This window comes from Pongo pygmaeus, chromosome 5 (genome assembly GCF_028885625.2).
Source record: "Pongo pygmaeus isolate AG05252 chromosome 5, NHGRI_mPonPyg2-v2.0_pri, whole genome shotgun sequence".
Classification (NCBI taxonomy): domain Eukaryota; kingdom Metazoa; phylum Chordata; class Mammalia; order Primates; family Hominidae; genus Pongo; species Pongo pygmaeus.
Genome location: NC_072378.2, coordinates 23,406,797 through 23,427,094, shown reverse-complemented (window position 1 = coordinate 23,427,094; position 20,298 = coordinate 23,406,797). Strand labels below are relative to the sequence as shown.

Below are 20,298 nucleotides of genomic sequence, written 5' to 3'. Positions count from 1 at the left end.
AAAGAATCTACATATTCAACAATACTCCTATTAAGCTATCAACATAATTTTTCAGAGAACTAGGAAAAAACTATTTTAAAATTAATATGAAACCGAAAAAGAGCTCAAATACCAAAGCGATTCTAAGCAAAAAAGAAAAAAGCTAGAGGCCTCACATTACTTGACTTCAAACTATATTATAAGGTTACAATAATCAAACCATCACAGTACTAGTATAAAAACAGAAACAGAGACCAATGAAACAAAGTAGAGAACCAAGAAATAACACCACGCACCTACAGTCATCTGATCTTCAATTAAATTGACCAAAAAAAGCAATGGAGAAAGGACTCCCTATTCAATAAATGGTGCTGGGATAGACGGCTAACCATATGGAGAAGGATGAAATTGAACCCCGACCTTTCACCATATACAAAAATTAACTTAAAGTGGATTACGTATTTAAATGTAAGACCTCAAACTCTAAGAATTCTAGAAGAAAACCTAAGAAATACCATTCTGGACATTAACCTTGGGAAATAATTTATGATTAAGTCTTCAAAAGCAATTGCAACAAAAACAAAAATTGACAAGTGGGATCTAATTAAACTAAAGAGCTGCACAGCAAAAGAAACTATCAACAGAGTAAACTGACAAGCTATACAGAATAGGAGATTTTTCCAAACTGTGAATCTGACAAATGCCTAATATCCAGGATCTATAAGGATCTGAAACAATTGAACAAGCAAAAACCAAACAATCCCATTTTATAAAGGGGCGAAAGATATGAACAGACACTTCTCAAAAGAAGACATACAAGTGGCCAGCAAACACATGAAAAAATGCCCCACAACACTAATTATCAGAGAAATGCAAATCAAACCCACAATGAGATACCATCTCACACCAGTTAGAATGGCTATTAATAAAGGGTGAAAACCCAACAGATGAGGGCAAAGTTGCAGAGAAAAAGAAATGCTTAAACACTGTTGGTGGGAATGTAAATTAGTTCAGCCACTGCGGAAAGCAGTTTGAAGATTGCTCAAAGAACTTAAAACGGAACTACCATTTGATCGAGCAATCCCTTCACTGGGTATGTATCCCAAAGAAAATAAATGTTTCCACCAAAAAGACTTATGCACTTGTATGTTCAACACCGCACTATTTACAATAGCAAAGACGTGTAATCAACCTAGGTGCCCATCGGTGGTGGATTAAATAAAACGTAGTACATATACAACATGGAATATAACACAACCATAAAAAAAATGAAATTATATTCTTTGCAGCAACATGGATGCAGCTGGAGGCCATTATCCTAAGCAAATTAATGCAGGGACAGAAAGCCAAATGCCACATGTTCTCATTTGTAAGTGGGAGCTAAACTCTGGATACTCGTAGACATAGAGATGGCAACAGTAGACACTGTGGACTAACAGAGGAGGGAGGGAGGGAGGAAGGGAGCAGGGCAAGGTTTGAAAAACAAACTAATGGGCAAGATTTGAAAAATAAACTAATGGAAACTATGCTCACTATCTGGGTAGCAGGATCATTCATATCCCAAACCTCAGCATCATGCAGTATGCCCATGTAACAAACCTACACATGTACCCCTGAATATAAAATAAAAGTTGAAATTACTTAAAAAATATGCTCTTTTTTATCCCCCCCTTTGAGACAGGATTTTGCTCTGTCACCCTGGCAGGAGTACAGTGCCATGATCTCAGCTCACTGTAACCTCTGTCTCCTGGGTTCAAGTAATCCTCATGCCTCAGCCTCCCAAGTACCTGGGATTACAGGCACCCACTATCATGCCTGGCTAATTTTTGTATTTTTAGTAGAGATGGGGTTTTGCCATATTGGCCAGGCTGGTCTTGAACTCCTGGCCTCAGGTGATCTGCCCGCCTTGGCCTCCCAAAGTGCTGAGATTACAGGCATGAGCCACTGTGCCCAGCTCGAAGCTCTTCTTCTTATAGGTTTCAAACTCATATTTATATATTTAAAAAATCAATACATGGGGTAGGGTATATAGCTATATGGCAGTGTAATCCAAATATAACTGTTAGTAATTTTAAAAACAAAGAAATACATTAAGTGTTCATAGCAGCCACTTTTCAGTTGTTTGATAATGCATTACTCCTCTTAATTACTAGTATGAGAAATAAATGTGTATTATTTTATAATGAGAAAAATACTAATTTGAAAATCAACATGTAAGAGTTGATAACTGTGGTTTTTCCTTATTGTTTTTGAAAGTAGAAGTAACATAAATTTCCAAAACATATGTATATAATCTAAAACATAGAACTACAGGGATTTTTATATTGCTCTATGGCATAACTTTTTAAAGGAGAGTATCTGAAAATAGGAAAAAAAAAAGGAAAATTGGTAGTTGCTGTTCACACGATTCTACTAAAATATTATTAGCTTCTATTTACCCTCCTATTTGAATTTATCACCTGTTAATTTAAGTCAAATTTCTTAAATTTAGCCTAAGAGTCTCTAATAGCAACACATTCCAGGTGTTTACTTGCAACTGTGTAAAACTTTACTGATCTTAAAACTCTTTCCCTTGCAGTATAGATTTCATCACCTTTAATACCCTCCATAACGTTGTGTACTGCTATTATGTATTCACTTGCCTTTCACTTTCCCTAATGAAAGATCTTGCTATCATTTTTCAGTGTATTCTGTACCAGGAAATGGCTGAAATCTCTTCATAATTTAATTTGTCTTTCTTAGAACAATTTCAAAGTTTTCTGGAAGGGTGCTGACCTGACCTGTGTAGGAAGTGTTTGTGGATTGTGTTTTCTTGCTTTTTCAAACCTGGCTAAGATAATTCATTAGATGTTATTTTGAATGTCTCTTTTAAAAAATGCCTCAATCAAAAAGAGACTCTTTAGGGAGGGCTTTGGCATTACAGCTCTGCTTCCCACATGCCCCCTCTGCTTTTATTTTCTCTTCAAATACATAAACAAATAAATGAACAGTCTGGACAGCACTTAAGTGAGAAACACAGAAAAATAATTCAAGTAATTTTTAGCAAATTCAAAAGTTAATAGTATTTTCCTATGGTTATAACTGGATTTTGCATATGCCTAATCTCTAATTAGCTCTAGTTCATAAAGAAGGTAGCTCTGGTCCTCAAAGCTTTACAATGAACCCACTCCCGTCTTTATTTACATGCCAACAAACAGCTAAATTTGTTTGTTGGCCTCAATGGTTAGGTTATGCTGGAGTAAAAAAATTATAAAGGCATTAATTATATTCAAATATTATTAAAACCCTTATATTAATCATTTTCTTTGTCTTGCATTTATATATATATATTTATTTGTTAAATTGAAGCACATGAACTAATTTTGTAAATGGAACTTTCTTTCTTTTCTTTCTCTCTCTTTCTTTCTTGGTGTGGGGGACAGGGTCTCACTCTGTCACCCAGGCTGTGATCACAGCTCACTGCCACCTCGACCTCCGGGGTTCAAGTGATCCTCCTACCTCAGACTCTCAAGTAGCTGGGACCACAGGTACGTGCCACCATGCTTGGCTATTTTTTTTTTGGGGGGGTTCTTTTGTTTTTTAAGAGACAAGGTCTCCCTATTTTGCCCAGACTGGTCACCAACTCCTGGGCTCAAGCAGTCCTCCTACCTTGGCCTCCCAAAGTGCTAGGATTACAGGGGTAAGCCGCCGTGCCCAGCATAAACGTTCTTTTGATAAAAACAACTACAAGTTATCAATGGATGCTAGAACTATTGAGTGCAAGATGTTGGGATACTGCATATCTACTGGGTTTAAAAATATCACTCACTCATTTATTAATGGAATGGGTGCCTTTATAACATGCAGATTGCACAGTGCCACCTTAACCAAGTGATCAAATTTAGCACCACCAATAGTGAAATAAAACTGAAGTGCTACTTGCTATGAAGCAATAAAAAAAGTACACAAGGTCCCCCATGTGGTATTTTTGAAAACAAAAAGGTAACGTAAATGTAATCAGTTATGAGGAAACAATCAAAGAGACCCAGACTGTGAGACAATCTACACAAACTCCAGCCTGAATGTTTAAAAAAAAAAACATGTCGGGGCCAAGTGCTCACACTTGTAATCCCAGCACTTTGGGAGGCTGAGTCGGGTGGATTACGAGGTCAGGAGTTTAAGACCAGTCTGACCAAGATGGTGAAACCCCACCTCTACTAAAAATACAAAAAAAAAAAAAAAAAAAAATTATCCAGGCATGCTGTCAGGCGCCTGTAATCCCAGCTACTCGGAAGGCTAAGGCAGGAGAATCACCTGAACCTGCGGGGCGGAGGTTGCAGTGAGCCGAGATCGCGCCACTGCACTCCAGCCTGGGCAACAGAGTGAGATTCTGTCTCAAAAAAAAGAAAAAAGTCATGATTCAAAATATGGACTAAATATCAATATAATTAGATTTACTGCTCACGTGTTTAATTGTGAGTATTCTGGTTATACGGAAAAATGCCTTTATTCTCAAGAAATGCATGACAAAGTATTTAGAGGTGAAATATCACAATGTCTGCAACTTACCTTCAAATGGCTGTCCACCACCATTAACAAAGTATTAGCATTTAAGGTAGAGAGAAAGAAAACAATAATAGCTAAATATTGAGTTAATTTTTAAGTGAAGAATAGATGAATGTTTGTTGTGCTATATTTTAATTTTTCATAGATTTGAGAACTTTCAAACCAAAATATGGGGCTGAAGAAAAAAAGAAAGAACACTAAATGTAGCAAGAAAATTATCCCTTACAAATAAAGTTGCACAGAGTCCTGAAGTTGCATTGCTGTTTACTGTTTTTGCACTTAGAAACACTGCCCTGATGTCTCAAAAGGAATTGTGTCCTCCTACATAGTTAATGCGACTGCTTGTTACGTTTGCCATTTCCTGAAGGCATGTATTTAGTAGATGCTGAATGATCTCTCCTACTCTTAGCTAAAATATTTGAAAACAAACAAACTGAAGGCAGCTCAAAGCAGCATGTTTCCTTCTAGGGTTTCTCTGCGAGCCATGTGTGCAATTCTTTCATAGTCAGGTATCTCTTAATGGCTTGAGATTGTTTAGAGGGTGAGTACAGAATAGATATCACAGAGAGACATCTGGGAGTGAAATGTGTGGCATATGTGACAATAAAAGTATGAATATAAATGTGCGGGTGTGGATAAGAGAGGGAATATATATGTATATATCACTATATGATGTTTATAGCTGTAGTAAATTTAGAAAGAGCTATTTATAATTAAGAGCATATTGAATGGCTTCAGATCATCTATAAGAGTGTGCACATTCTCACTCATACATGATTTTTCAAGGTGCATGAGAGAATGACAGGAAGATCAATACCACTCCGGCTGATTATAAGAGGCTGGAAAGATTAGGTTGAACATTTTCACAGCCTAAATGACAATATAAGAAATCAAAAATGTTGAGGTCAAATAAAAGGCAGCTTAATTCCCACACCTCTGTGGATAGTACTGAGATCATACCTCAGCATGACACAGAATTAGCAAACACAGATGCTTGCTTATATATTTCACCTCTTTATGTCACTGGAAGCCATTGTTCCCATTATCTCAAACCCTCTCTAAGACCATCGAAAGAAAAGGCTCGCTTTCCCTTCCAGTTAACTTACTATTTCAATTCATTTTATTCAAAAAACCTTAATATTACAAAATACCCACACAGAAATAAAATCAACTTGAAATTTCTTTGGAAAAAGAATCAATCCTTGGCCATATGTTAAATATATTCAAATAGGTCTGGCAGAATGTTGCATCTGTTCTTGTCTTCCCTTATAGCTTTATCAGCTTTAAAGGTCAATTGTGATGGTGTTTATTAAATAAAAAGAACAAGGGAGTTTGCTTCACCTTTAAATCTTCCACCTACTTTGCATTAGGCTCTTCCCTCAAGACAGATAACCCATTAAAGCAATTTTACCATATTTGTAGATTATATATCCTGCACTGGTTTTTCTTCCTTATGAAAGGTCTTGTTTTCTTTTTAATTAGTACAGGTTAATTCAGAGTGTGAGTAATAATTGGAAGTTGAAAAAAAAGTGTTATGTACATGTATCTTGAATTGAATTAAATCATTAATATTCAATAATATTCTTTTTGAATTACCAGTCAACATAAGTAGTTGGGAATTTTGCAGATATAATTCAGTAACGAACACAAAGTGAGATCATCAATGTTTTTCACTTGCATATTATTTTTCATAAAAAAGAATATCATTTTAATAAAAAAGAATATCCATCCAAATTATGTTATTCTTTTAAAGAGAAAAGTGAATATTTTCTATTTATCAACTCCTTTTATTCCCATGCATGGTATTACATGCTTTTCTTAGTAAACTGACTGGAAGCCTAAAGAAAACTAACATTTAGGTAAATATTTTGTGTGGGACAAAGCATTTCTGGAGATTATGATTTTTTTTGGAATTGAGGTAGATACAAAATGAGATGGGGACGCCATGCCCAGAGACATAGGCAGGCATCCAGGAGAAAGTGACGTAGTGCGAATCAAGGACAGAAGGAGCCTTGAAGAAGTCAAGAATGCCAACTGGGTCAAATGCTGCTGAGAAAATAAGATAAGCTTGGCAAGGGTCCACTGGATTTATTGTCATAGAAGTCATAGGCGGCCAATTTGGAGGAATGGTGAGCACAAGAACCAGACTGGAGTGGCTTCAGAAATTCAAACCAGGAGCCAGCACTGGTTTCAATGCTGAGAACCACTTATATCCTTTAGAACCGTCTGACGGTGAAATGGACTCCTTAAGAGATCTTGTGTTTCCTGTACATGGAAATGCTCAAGGCAACGTTGAATTGCCAGTTTTCAAAGATGTGATGGCATGAATTGAAACATCTGTTGAGACATGAAGAAAGGTATCTATTTAATACCCCTAAGGATCTTCCAGATACTAAAAACAAGCTTTGTAACTTTTACAGAGTTTGGTCTTATTCAGCCATAAATAATAATATTATCAATAATAGCATGTATTATTATTATTATTTGAGACAGAATTTTGCTCTGTCGCCCAGGCTTCAGTGCAGTGGTGTGATCTAAGCTCACTGCAACCTCCACCTCCCAGGTTCATGCAATTCTCTCGCCTCAGCCTCCTGAGTAGCTGAGATTACAGGCGCCCACCACCACGCCTGGCTAATTTTTGTACTTTTAGTAGAGACTGGGTTTTGCCATTTTGGCCAGGATGAACTCCTGACCTCAGGTGATCTGCCCACCTCGGCCTCCCAAAATGCTGGGATTACAGGCGTGAGCCACCGTGCCCGGCCAACATGTATTATTGATAGTTAAGTGCTTTATAGCTTATACAAAATAAGTCTTGCTTACACAGTTTACCTAATCCTCACAACAATCCTAGAAAGTAGGTAGGCAGTCATTAACAGTAGAGCTGTTAAATGTTAGGGCAAAAGCTTCATCCCAGGTCTTCTAACTTTAAATTCAGTGCTCTTTATACCACATTATAATTCTTCACATTTATTCACATGCTTCTGATTCATTCTCTTTTGATTCAGTGGCAGCCAATATTGCACTTTGTGAGGTTACAAATGGAAGAAAACCCTCTAACCACATAGTTCAGTATTCTGTGCTACAACCATGTCTGAACCTTGGGTCATCTGAGAAGAGGCCTGGGATAGGTAGCAGGAGTGAGGTAATGTACACTGACGATAATCATTGCATTTTTAATCACAAGGAACTATGACAAGTGGCTACCAAAAATAATGGCTATTGACCCTGCTAAAATAGCAAAGACAGATCATTTATATATTGAGGATACAGCCTCTGGGGCTCAGTGGATGCCCAATATCTTTTAAACTTAGCTGCTCTCACATTATTGAATACAATATATTTCTTGTGAAAATGAGCTCTATGCCCTTGATTTCATTTCTGAATAAACATCACTAACCCCACTTTGCTGCCTTGGACAAATTTGTGACATAGGTGAATACCAGGGATGCTCATTTTCTATTAACAGATTCTGAAGGGAAATTGAAAATTCAAATGAAAAATTCAAAAGCACATGCATCAGTACATCATGCTATTGGTATATGCTGACTATGAACAAATATGCCACATGCCCATTTCTAAGTGCCACCTGCTCAAGCCCTATTCAGAGGTAGGCCGTGTCACGGAACAGGCCTACCTAGATGCTAGAGAGTGGAGAAAACCCTTTGCTACTTGCCCCCTTGAGTCTTTATTGGCAAAGTTGTTGTTGAAATTAACCACAGTTGTAATCTCATAACCACATACATGATGGAAGTTCTCAAAATGGTTTTATAAGGGTCAGGCAACAAAAAACAGAGGGAGAATTTTTGATGTTGGTGCACAATACTATTAAAATGAAAAAATAATTTTTGACTTGAATATTACCCTATAATTAATATAACTTTTAACCTGAAAATGAGAACATGTACATTTTGATCTATCTAAACTCAATGAGGAAAGAGACAGTTTATGAGCTAAAGAAAATATAGAAATTCTGGTTATATTTCTATAGATTTCCATGCAGTCTTCTTATGCTTTTAACTCTAAATTAGCAGTTACAGATCATGATAGAGATGTACAGATTCTGAGAACTTCCTACAAGATTAGGCAAATAGAAGTCTCATGTAGTTGGAAGGCAAAAAAGAATTAGAAATATCTACAAAATCATAACAGAAACATCATTCCCTCAAAATTACTGGGAAAAGAGAGATTTTGGTTGACAAATATACAATCCCTCTAAATATAATCTAGAATAATAATGCCTTCAATCTAAAGTAAGTAAAAGTAAGAAGAAAAAAAACAAACAGAGAAAGTAGGAAGAACTTTGGCCTTAAGAAATTAAAATATATCCATAAACAAAATTTTGAGTATAAACATAAACATATTTCTACATAAGCAAAAAATGGATTGTTAACAGCTAAAAGGTAGATAGTAAAAGTGTCAAAGTTATTCTGAACAATAGTATATCTCACAATAGGAGATATTCTATTCTGAAACACAAAAATACGAAATATCCTGTCTGCGGCTCCCCATGTCAAAGAAGGCATGGTATTAATAGGTATATGAATATGGGATTAATGTAACAAATATTTATGAATACCTACTCCGTCCAAGACATTTTTCTGGGTACTAGGGAAATATCAACAAACAAAATCGAAAAAAATCCCTGACTTAATGGAGTCAGTGTTCTAATACAAGACATCAGCAATTAAAGGATCATTAACTAAAATGTATAGTATGCTAGAAGCAATAAGCATCCAAGGGAAAAAGTAAAATATACAATGAGATATGCAGTGTCAGGGAACAGGAGCCAACATCTTAGATGGGTGCCAAGAGAAGACATCACTAACTAAGTAACTATTTTAGCAAATGACTGAAGAAAAAGAGGGAGTGACCCAGAAGAGTGTCTGAGAGAAGACCATTCCAGGAATAGAAAAACTTCTATCTCAATGCACACTTGAGGTAGAAGTGTGCATGGCTTGTCAAGGAAAAGCCAGAGGCCAGCATGTCCAGGGCAGCAGGAACAAAATGGAGAGTAGTTGGGGATGACCTCAGAAAGATAATGAGAAGTTGAGTAGATCCAGTAGGGCTTTGCAGTCATTGTATGGATTTTGTCCTTTACCCCCAAATGACCATCCACCAGAGGGTTGAAACAGAGGAGTAATGTTACCTGTCTTAGATTGTAAGGTTCTCTCTGACTACAGGGTTGGGATTGCATCGAAGGGTAGCACTTGAGAAAATAATTAAAGGGTGACTTCAAAACTCCACATGCTCATGCTGGTGGTCTGAACCAGGAGTACGACTGTGAGGATGAAAATAAATGGTTGCATTACAGACACATTTTGAAGACAGAGCTGACAGTATCGGCTGAGAGATTTTCTGTAAGTTGTGAGTGAAAGAAAAGAGTCAAAGATGGCACCATAGCCTTTGAAGCCTGAACACTGAGAAGAAGAGACACCCCATTTCCTGAGATGAGGGAGGAGTTCGTTTGGGGGTGTGGTTAGGTTAAGATCAGGTTCTTCTCTTTTAGATATGTCAAATTCGCAATCCTAAATTAAACCTCCAGCTACAGTTCTTAAAAAGGCAGTTAGTTAGAAAAGTCTGAAATTCAGAAGAGAGATCTGGGCAAAATATAAATTTTGAGACTCGTCAGCATATATATGGTAATTAAAGAGTTAAATCCATGAGAGATGATGATATCATTGAATGAAACATTTATAGTAATTTAAAAAAAAGTGTAACTAAAATATTAAATGATTTTGTCATGATTTTATATACAGACAGCCCTTTGTATGTGTGGGCTGGGTTCCCACATCTCTAGATTCAACTAAGCGTAGGTAGAAAAATATTCAATAAGTAAATAACACAATAAAAATTGTACAGATTTAAAAAATGGTATAACAACTATTTACATAGTATTACATCATAGTAGGTATTATAAGTAATCTAGAGATGACTTAAAGTATATGGGAGGTTGTGTGTAGCTTAAATGTAAATACTACACCAATTTATATAAGGGACTTGAGCATCCCTGGATTTTGTTATCTCTGGGGGTCCTAGAACCAATCTCCCAAGGATACAATTGAACCACTGTATCTTACTAAATGTGCAGATGTCCAGTCACTATAGCTATGCATGCGTGGGTATATATGCACACTCTTTTATATATACATATGAATATGTACATGTATTAATATTGTATAATATTAAAGATATTAATGCTTTCTGTAAAGAAAAACTAGCCATTGTATGAAAAAGTTGTTCATATGTATATCTAAAGAAGAAAAATATCATAGAAGTATAAATTAGTGTTTCTTTTCTAGAGAAGCCTATCTCTACAGTCAGCTGTCTGTCTGTCTGTCTGTCTGTCATCTGTCACAGTCTATTCCCACAAGCACCTCACTGTGTGACATCTATTACCTTGTGGAATTTACTATTCATTCAAAGGTTGGCTGTCAGCCTTATGGTCTCAGAAAATGGATTTTATCAGTTCAATGAGCCTATATTGTGATAGATGGTTAGTGGTTGAGCAAGGCTATTTTTTCTTCTTCTTGGGGACATACTAGACTATATTGCTCATCTCCTTTGCAGTTATATGTGGCAAGAAGCAGTGGAAGTGATGTATGCCCATTCCAGTGCTGGCATCTGAAAATCTCCCAGGCATACTTCTCTATGTTCTTTTCTCTTTTACTGAGTTGAATGAAAACTATTCCAAATGATCTAAAAGCTACATCTGCATACATTTTTACTGTTTTGTTATTCCTGTACTGTTAAGTGAATAAGAACTAAATATTTATTCTTTCTAAGCCATCATTGTTAATCTATCAAATAAGTAGATTTGCATTAATCTTTCTGTTCTGAAATATAAAACAGAACACCAGTGAGAACACCAGCTTGAGCCTACCAAGGTTTCCATAGATTCCTCCTGCAAACTTCCCCAATTTAAATGCAACCAAATTTTATTTTAAATTTTCACATTATTTGAATGCAGCCTTGAGTCACCCCTTCAGTTCTATACTTCCAGCTAATATCTTTCCAGATTGAAATTTTAAAGCTTCTAATATAGATACATATAAGAAGCTAAAACATAATCAAAATGTTGCTTGGTGAACACCTATTTGGAGCAGAGAGAACTGAGTGAATGAAGTATTTATCAGGAAAAGATGGCCAAATATATTTATTTACTAATAGAACAGGGAAACGTGTGAGTGGAGCCAAGATGGCCGAATAGGAAGAGCTCCAGTCTACAGCTCCCAGCATGAGTGACGCAGAAGACGAATGATTTCTGCGTTTCCAACAGAGGTACCGGGTTCATCTCACTGGGGATTGTTGGACAGTGGGTGCAGGACAGTGGGTGCAGTGCATCAAGCGTGAGTAGAAGTAGGGCGAGGCATTGCCTCACCCAGGAAGCACAAGGGGTCAGGGAATTCCCTTTCCTAGCCAAGGAAAGGGGTGACAAGATGGCACCTGGAAAATCGGGTCACTCCCACCCTAATACTGCACTTTTCCAACAGTCTTAGCAAATGGCACACCATGAGATTGTATCCCGCGCCTGGCTTGGAGGGTCCTACGCCCACAGAACCTCGCTTATTGCTAGCACAGCAGTCCCAGATCAAACGGCAAGGTGGAAGCGAGGCTGCGGGAGGGGTGCCCGCCATTGCTGAGGCTTGAGTAGGTAAACAAAGTGGCCGGGAAGCTCGAACTGGTTGGAGCCCACTGCAGCTCAAGGAGGCCTGCCTGCCTCTGTAGACTCCACCACTGGGGGCAGGGCATAGCTGAACAAAAGGCAGCAGAAACCTCTGGAGGCTTAAATGTCCCTGTCTGACAGCTTTGAAGAGAGTAGTGGTTCTCCCAGCACGCAGCTTGAGATCTCAGAACCGACAGACTGCCTCCTCAAGTGGGTCCCTGACCCCCGAGTAGCCTAACTGGGAGGCATCCCCCAGTAGGGGCAGACTGATGCCTCAAATGGCTGGGTACTCCTCTGAGACAAAAATTCCAGAGGAACGATCAGGCAGCAACATTTGCTCTTCACCAATATCCGCTGTTCTGCAGCCTCCGCTGGTGATACCCAGGCAAACAGGGTCTGGAGTGGACCTCCAGGAAACTCCAACAGACCTGCAGCTGAGGGTCCTGACTGTTAGAAGAAAAACTAACAAACAGAAAGGACATCCACACCAAAACCCCATCTGTACGTCACCATCATCAAAGACCAAAGGTAGATAAAACCACAAAGATGGGGAAAAAACAGAGCAGAAAACCTGAAAATTCTAAAAATCAGAGTGCCTCTCCTCCTCCAAAGGAATCCAGCTCCTCACCAGCAACGGAACAAAGCTGGATGGAGAATGACTTTGACAAATTGAGAGAAGGCTTCAGATGATCAAACTACTCCAAGCTAAAGGAGGAAGTTCGAACCCATGGCAAAGAAGTTAAAAACCTTGAAAAAAGATTAGATGAATGGCTAACTAGAATAACCAATGCAGAGAAGTCCTTAAAGGACCTGATGGAGCTGAAAACCACAGCACGAGAACTATGTGACAAATGCACAAGTCTCAGTAGCCAATTCAATCAACTGGAAGAAAGGGTATCAGTGATGGAAGATCAAATGAATGAAATGAAGCAAGAAGACAAGTTTACAGAAAAAATAATAAAAAGAAATGAACAAAGCCTCCAAGAAATATGGGACTATGTGAAAAGACCAAATCTACATCTGATTGGTGTACCTAAAAGTGATAGGGAGAATGGAACCAAGTTGGAAAACACTCTGCAGGATATTATCCAAGAGAACTTCCCCAATCTAGCAAGGCAGGCCAATATTCAGATTCAGGAAATACAGAGAACACCACAAAGATACTCCTTGAGAAGAGCAACTCCAAGCCACATAATTGTCAGATTCACCAAAGTTGAAATGAAGGAAAAAATGTTAAGGGCAGCCAGAGAGAAAGGTCGGGTTACCCACAAAGGGAAGCCCATCAGACTAACAGCTGATCTCTTGGCAGAAACTCTACAAGCCAGAAGAGAGTGGGGGCCAATATTCAACATTCTTAAAGAAAAGTATTTTCAACTCAGAATTTCTTATCCAGCCAAAGTAAGCTTCATAAGTGAAGGAGAAATAAAATACTTTACAGACAAGAAAATGCTGAGACATTTTGTCACCACCAGGCCTGCCCTAAAGGAGCTCCTGAAGGAAGCACTAAACATGGAAAGGCACAACCAGTACCAGCCACTGCAAAAACATGCTGAATTGTAAAGAACATTGAGGCTAGGAAGAAACTGCATCAACTAACGAGCAAAATAACCAGCTAACATCATAATGACAGGATCAAATTCACACATCACAATATTAATCTTAAATGTAAATGGGCTAAATGCTCAAATTAAAAGACACAGACTGGCAAATTGGATAAAGAGTCAAGACCCATCAGTGTGCTGTATTCAGGAAACCCATCTCACGTGCAGAGACACACATAGGCTCAAAATAAAGGGATGGAGGAAGATCTACCAAGCAAATGGAAAACAAAAAAAGGCAGGGGTTGCAATCCTAGTCTCTGCTAAAACAGACTTTAAAGCAATAAAGATCAAAAGAGACAAAGAAGGCCATTAAATAATGGTAAAGGGATCAATTCAACAAGAAGAGCTAACTATCCTAAATATATATGCACCCAATACAGGAGCACCCAGATTCACAAAGCAAGCCCTTAGAGACCTACAAAGAGACTTAGACACCCAAAAAATAATAATGGGAGACTTTAACACCCCACTGTCAACATTAGACAGATCAACGAGACAGAAAGTTAACAAGGATATCCAGGAATTGAACTCAGCTCTGCATCAAGCAGACCTAATAGACATCTACAGAACTCTCCACCCCAAATCAACAGAATATACATTCTTTTCAGCACCACACCACACCTATTCCAAAATTGACAACATAGTTGGAAGTAAAGCACTCCTCAGCAAATGTAAAAGAACAGAAATTATAACAAACTGTCTCTCAGACCACAGTGCAATCAAACTAGAACTCAGGATTAAGAAACTCACTCAAAACCACTCAACTACATGGAAACTGAACAACCTGCTCCTGAATGACTACTGGGTACATAACGAAATGAAGGCAGAAATAAAGATGTTCTTTGAAACCAACAAGAACAAAGACACAACATACCAGAATCTCTGGGACACATTCAAAGCAGTGTGTAGAGGGAAATTTATAGCACTAAATGCCCACAAGAGAAAGCAGGAAAGATCTAAAATTGACACCCTAACATCACAATTAAAAGAACTAGAGAAGCAAGAGCAAACACATTGAAAAGCTAGCAGAAGGCAAGAAATAACTAAGATCAGAGCAGAACTGAGGGAAACAGAGACACAAAAAAACCCTTCAAAAAAATCAATGAATCCAGGAGCTGATTTTTTGAGAAGATCAACAAAATTGATAGACCGCTAGCAAGACTAATAAAGAAGAAAAGAGAGAAGAATCAAATAGACACAATAAAAAATGATAAAGGGGCTATCACCACTGATCCCACAGAAATACAAACTACCATCAGAGAATACTATAAACACCTCTATGCAAATAAACTAGAAAATCTAGAAGAAATGGATAAATTCCTCAACACATACACCCTCCCAAGACTAAACCAGGAATAAGTTGAATTTGAATAGACCAATAACAGGCTGTGAAATTGAGGCAATAATTAATAGCTTACCAACCAAAAAAAGTCCAGGATCAGACGGATTCACAGCCGAATTCTACTGGAGGTACAAGGAGGAGCTGGTACCATTCCTTCTGAAACTATTCCAATCAATAGAAAAAGAGAGAATCCTCCCTAACTCATTTTATGAGGCCAGCATCATCCTGATACCAAAGCCTGGCAGAGACAAAACAAAAAAAGAGAATTTTAGACCAATATCCCTGATGGACATCGATGCAAAAATCCTTAATAAAATACTGGCAAACCAAATCCAGCAGCACATCAAAAAGCTTATCCACCATGATCAAGTGGGCTTCACCCCTGGGATGCAAGGCTGGTTCAACATATGCAAATCAATAAATGTAATCCAGCATATAAACAGAACCAAAGACAAAAACCACATGATTATCTCAATAGATGCAGAAAAGGCTTTTGACAAAATTCAACAACCCTTCATGCTAAAAACTCTCAATAAATTAGGTATTGATGGGACGTATCTCAAAATAATAAGAGCTATCTATGTCAAACCCACAGCCAATATCATACTGAATGGCCAAAACTGGAAGCATTCCCTTTGAAAATGGGCACAAGACAGGGATGCCCTCTCTCACCACTCCTATTCAACATAGTGTTGGAAGTTCTAGCCAGGGCAATCAAGCAGGAGAAGGAAATAAAGGGTATCCAATTAGGAAAAGAGGAAGTCAAATTGTCCCTGTTTGCAGATGACATGATTGTATATCTAGAAAACTCCATCATCTCAGCCCAAAATCTCCTTAAGCTGATAGGCAACTTCAGCAAAGTCTCAGGATACAAAATCAATGTGCAAAAATCACAAGCATTCTTATACACCAATAACAGACAAACAGAGAGCCAAATCATGAGTGAACTCCCATTCACAATTGCTTCAAAGAGAACAAAATACCTAGGAATCCAACTTACAAGGGATGTGAAGGACCTCTTCAAGAACAACTACAAACCACTGCTCAATGAAATAAAAGAGGATACAAAGAAATGGAAGAACATTCCATGCTCATGGGTAGGAAGAATCAATATCATGAAAATGGCCATACTGCCCAAGGTAATTTATAAATTCAATGCCATCTCCATCAAGCTACCAATGACTTTCTTCACAGAAATGGAAAAAACGACTTTAAAGTTCATATGGAACCAAAAAAGGGCCCACATTTGCCAAGTCAATCCTAAGCCAAAAGAACAAAGCTGGAGGCATCACACTACCTGACTTCAAACTATACTACCAGGCTACAGTAATCAAAACAGCATGGTACTGGTACCAAAACAGACATATAGACCAATGGAACGGAACAGAGCCCTCAGAAATAACACTGCATATCTATAACTATCTGATCTTTGACAAACCTGACAAAAACAAGAAATGGGGAAAAGATTCCCTATTTAATAAATAGTGCTGGGAAAACTGGCTAGCCACATGTAGAAAGCTGAATCTGGATCCCTTCCTTACACCTTATACAAAAATTAATTCAAGAAGGATTAAAGACTTAAATGTTAGACCTAAAACCATAAAAACCCTAGAAGAAAACCTAGGCAATATCATTCAGGACATAGGCATGGGCAAGGACTTCATGTCTAAAACACCAAAAGCAATGGCAACAAAAGCCAAAATTGACAAATGGGATCTAATTAAACTAAAGAGTTTCTGCACAGGAAAAGAAACTACCATCAGAGAGAACAGGCAACCTACAGAATGGGAGAAAATTTTTGCAATCTACTCATCTGACAAAGGGCTAATATCCAGAATCTACAATGAACTCAAACAAATTTACAAGAAAAAAACAAACAACCCCATCAAAAAGTGGGCGAAGGATATGAACAGACACTTCTCAAAAGAAGACATTTATGCAGCCAAAAGACACATGAAAAAATGCTCATCATCACTGGCCATCAGAGAAATGCAAATCAAAACCACAATGAGATAACCATCTCACACCAGTTAGAATGGCAATCATTAAAAAGTCAGGAAGCAACAGGTGCTGGAGAGGATGTGGAGAAATAGGAACACTTTTATACTGTTGGTGGGACTGTAAACTAGTTCAACCATTGTGGAAGTCAGTGTGGTGATTCCTCAGGGATCTACAACTAGAAATACCATTTGACCCAGCCATCCCATTACTGGGCATACACCCAAAGGAATATAAATCATGCTGCTATAAAGACACATGCACACATATGTTTATTGTGGCACTATTCACAATAGCAAAGACTTGGAACCAACCTAAATGTCCAACAATGATAGACTGGATTAAGAAAATGTGGCACATATACACCATGGAATACTATGCAGCCATAAAAAATGATGAGTTCATGTCCTTTGTAGGGACATGGATGAAGCTGGAAACCATCATTCTCAGCACACTATCGCAAGGACCAAAAAACCAGACACCGCATGTTCTCACTCATAGGTTGGATTTGAACAATGAGAACACATGGACACAGTAAGGGGAACATCACTCACCGGGGCCTATTGTGGCGTTGGGGGAGGGGGTAGGGATAGCATTAGGAGATATACCTAATGTTAAGTGACGATTTAATGGGTGCAGCACACCAACATGGCACATGTATACATACGTAACAAACCTGCATGTTGTGCACATGTACCCTAAAACTTGAAGTATAATAAAAATAATAATAATAGAATAGGGATAATCTTGTCAATGACACCAGGATAAGATTAATTTTAATTTAGGTTTTCTATATCTGAAACACTCCTCCGAGGACACAATCAACAACTAATTTTGTTTTTTTTCCATGCTTCTACTGCCTGACCATCCTTGTTTTGATTAACCCTCTCCTTCTTCACACTACTGTTACTATGGATGTCTGCCCGGTCCAGAAGATTCAACTCTAACTGATTGGGCTTTGCTTTTACATTTTAACTGAAGATAAGTTGTTATCCATTTTCTAAGTTCTTGGGGAACAGGAGGAACTTCAAGTCCAGAGATATAGTTTAAGCTAATAATCTTTGGCCCCCTCCAAGGTCTTTAGAAACTTATTCCCATAATGCCCAAAGATTAATGATACAAGCTTCTAAACCACAGATTTCAAAAGCCTTTCCTCTACTGAATCCTCTTGAGAAAAATTATCGTGAACTCCCAAAGTTTATGCTGGTTGTCAGTTGTCACTAACTTAGCCTCCTAACCTGCCAGAGCATTTCATCTTGGATATTTGTAGATTAACTCTTACAACAGGCTTCTCCATATGTCTGCCATTTGCTTTGCTGGGAACTGCTTGCCCCAAGCATCAACATAACTAGTCCCTCCATTCCCCAGAGCACAGCTTACACTAAGCTCTCTCTATTGCAACTTTAGAGGTCACTAGAAAATAACAAAAGTAAAATACCAAGAGAAATTACATTTGCTGGGACCTGTCCTCTAGGCTAACTTGGGGACAAGGTGAACCTCTCATTCACCACTTCAAGCCCATCTCCCTCCTTTCCTGCTCTGAGATAAATGATATGAGACTAGACACTCCACTCAGGGGAAATCACTCATCCCAACCATGGAGATGGTCTTCAGATAGAAAGACACGCATATTTCCAAATGTCTGTCCTATTCTGTCTTAAATTATGTCATTCACATGATGCCAGTAGTTCAATGTATTTTGTGCTACATTAAGTCCTGTGCAGTTTTTTGCCAAAATTTCCGTCTAAGGTGAGATCAAAAAGAAGTTCAAATCATTAGGATTTTTAGGTAGTATACTTTTATTTCAATTCTGCCACATCGTTTTTCAGTACAGAGAATATTTAAATATAATTTTTTTAAACTTCTGTTGTTGTCACTTTCTTACAGTTGGCAGGCAGGCAGTTTCCCTGACCCATTCGTTATAAATCTAAAAGTGTTGCTTGGGGTCAGTCCTATACTAGCAAGAAGTCTATGTCCTGATACGTGTGACCGTCCCCATCTCTCACTGTCCAAGGATTCTGAGCCATGGCTCTGGAAATGAAGTTTTTTTAGAGGAGTTGAAAGTTATTAGGAAAACTGTAGACATCTGAACTGTCTGTTTCAAACACCACTATCAAAAATGCATGTGGTGTGTGCCTGGAAGACAATATAATTTAATCATTTTTAAAAGGCAAGGCAAAGAAAATATTTTAATATCATTATACGTTACTGGTGGAAAAAAGTCATGATTCCCTGAAATGTTACATGTTTTGTGTAAAATGGAGAAATTTACCAGAAAGGTACTATAGTAATTTGGAGTCCACATACTCATAGATTCTTCTAATTCTAATTTGTCCTTTCCTGGTAGTCAGCAAGATCCTAATGCTTTGCTTGACTACTCAAAGAGGTGATTTCTTTTCAGTAAATTAAATCAATTTCCATTTGCTCTGGGTCTAGGAAATTTTATTTTCTCTTGTCTTTATTCAATTTTCAATTCATTCTTCCCAGAGCATAAATCAATGTCTTCCTTTGATTTCATGGCAGGGATTCCTATTTCTTTTGCATTATAGTAAAGCCAGAAAAAAAAATCATTATGTTAAGCATTATTCCAGGCTCTAAAGCTATAGTGGTAAAAGTAATGAACTAATATCAGGGCATTTCTAATGCTATGGAAATATCAAAAGCTTAATATCCAAATATATTAATAATTTAGGAGAAATAATTAAATTCCCTTGGATAGGTTTACCATTTCAGCACAGTATCATGGAGCAGGAATAGTATAAACCGAGTGAAAAAAATATTATTCCTGTCTTAACTCTCAGAAGAACTTACGTCATAATGATAATTTTATTAAGACTCTTCCTAGCACAATTCTACCTGTCTTGGTTTAGATTTGCATATATTATAATTATATATATAATTATAGTTCTTTATATATTATATATAATAGTATAATATATAATTATATATTCTATAATATATATTATATAGTTCTTTATATATTATATATTTATGTATATTATATATTTATATATTATATATAAAGAACTATATATATTATAATATATAATATTATAATTATATTATAATTATAATTATATATATATAATATATGGAGAGAACTATATTAGTTCTCTAGGGCTGCCATTACAAGGCACCACAGACTGGGTGCCTTCAGCAACAGAAACAGA

General features: G+C 37.5%; 2 long non-coding RNA genes across 4 annotated transcripts in view; both read right to left on the bottom strand.

Moving 5' to 3' along the window:
- LOC134739689 (uncharacterized) overlaps positions 1–20,298 on the bottom strand; it is a 296,309-nt gene that overhangs the window by 145,254 nt on the left and 130,757 nt on the right. The gene's annotated exons all lie outside the window — the stretch shown is intronic.
- LOC134739692 (uncharacterized) overlaps positions 6,598–20,298 on the bottom strand; it is a 32,122-nt gene continuing 18,421 nt past the window's right edge. The window contains exon 4 of the long non-coding RNA XR_010126587.1: positions 6,598–6,861. This is a non-coding gene — a long non-coding RNA (uncharacterized LOC134739692). The remainder of the gene's footprint in view (positions 6,862–20,298) is intronic.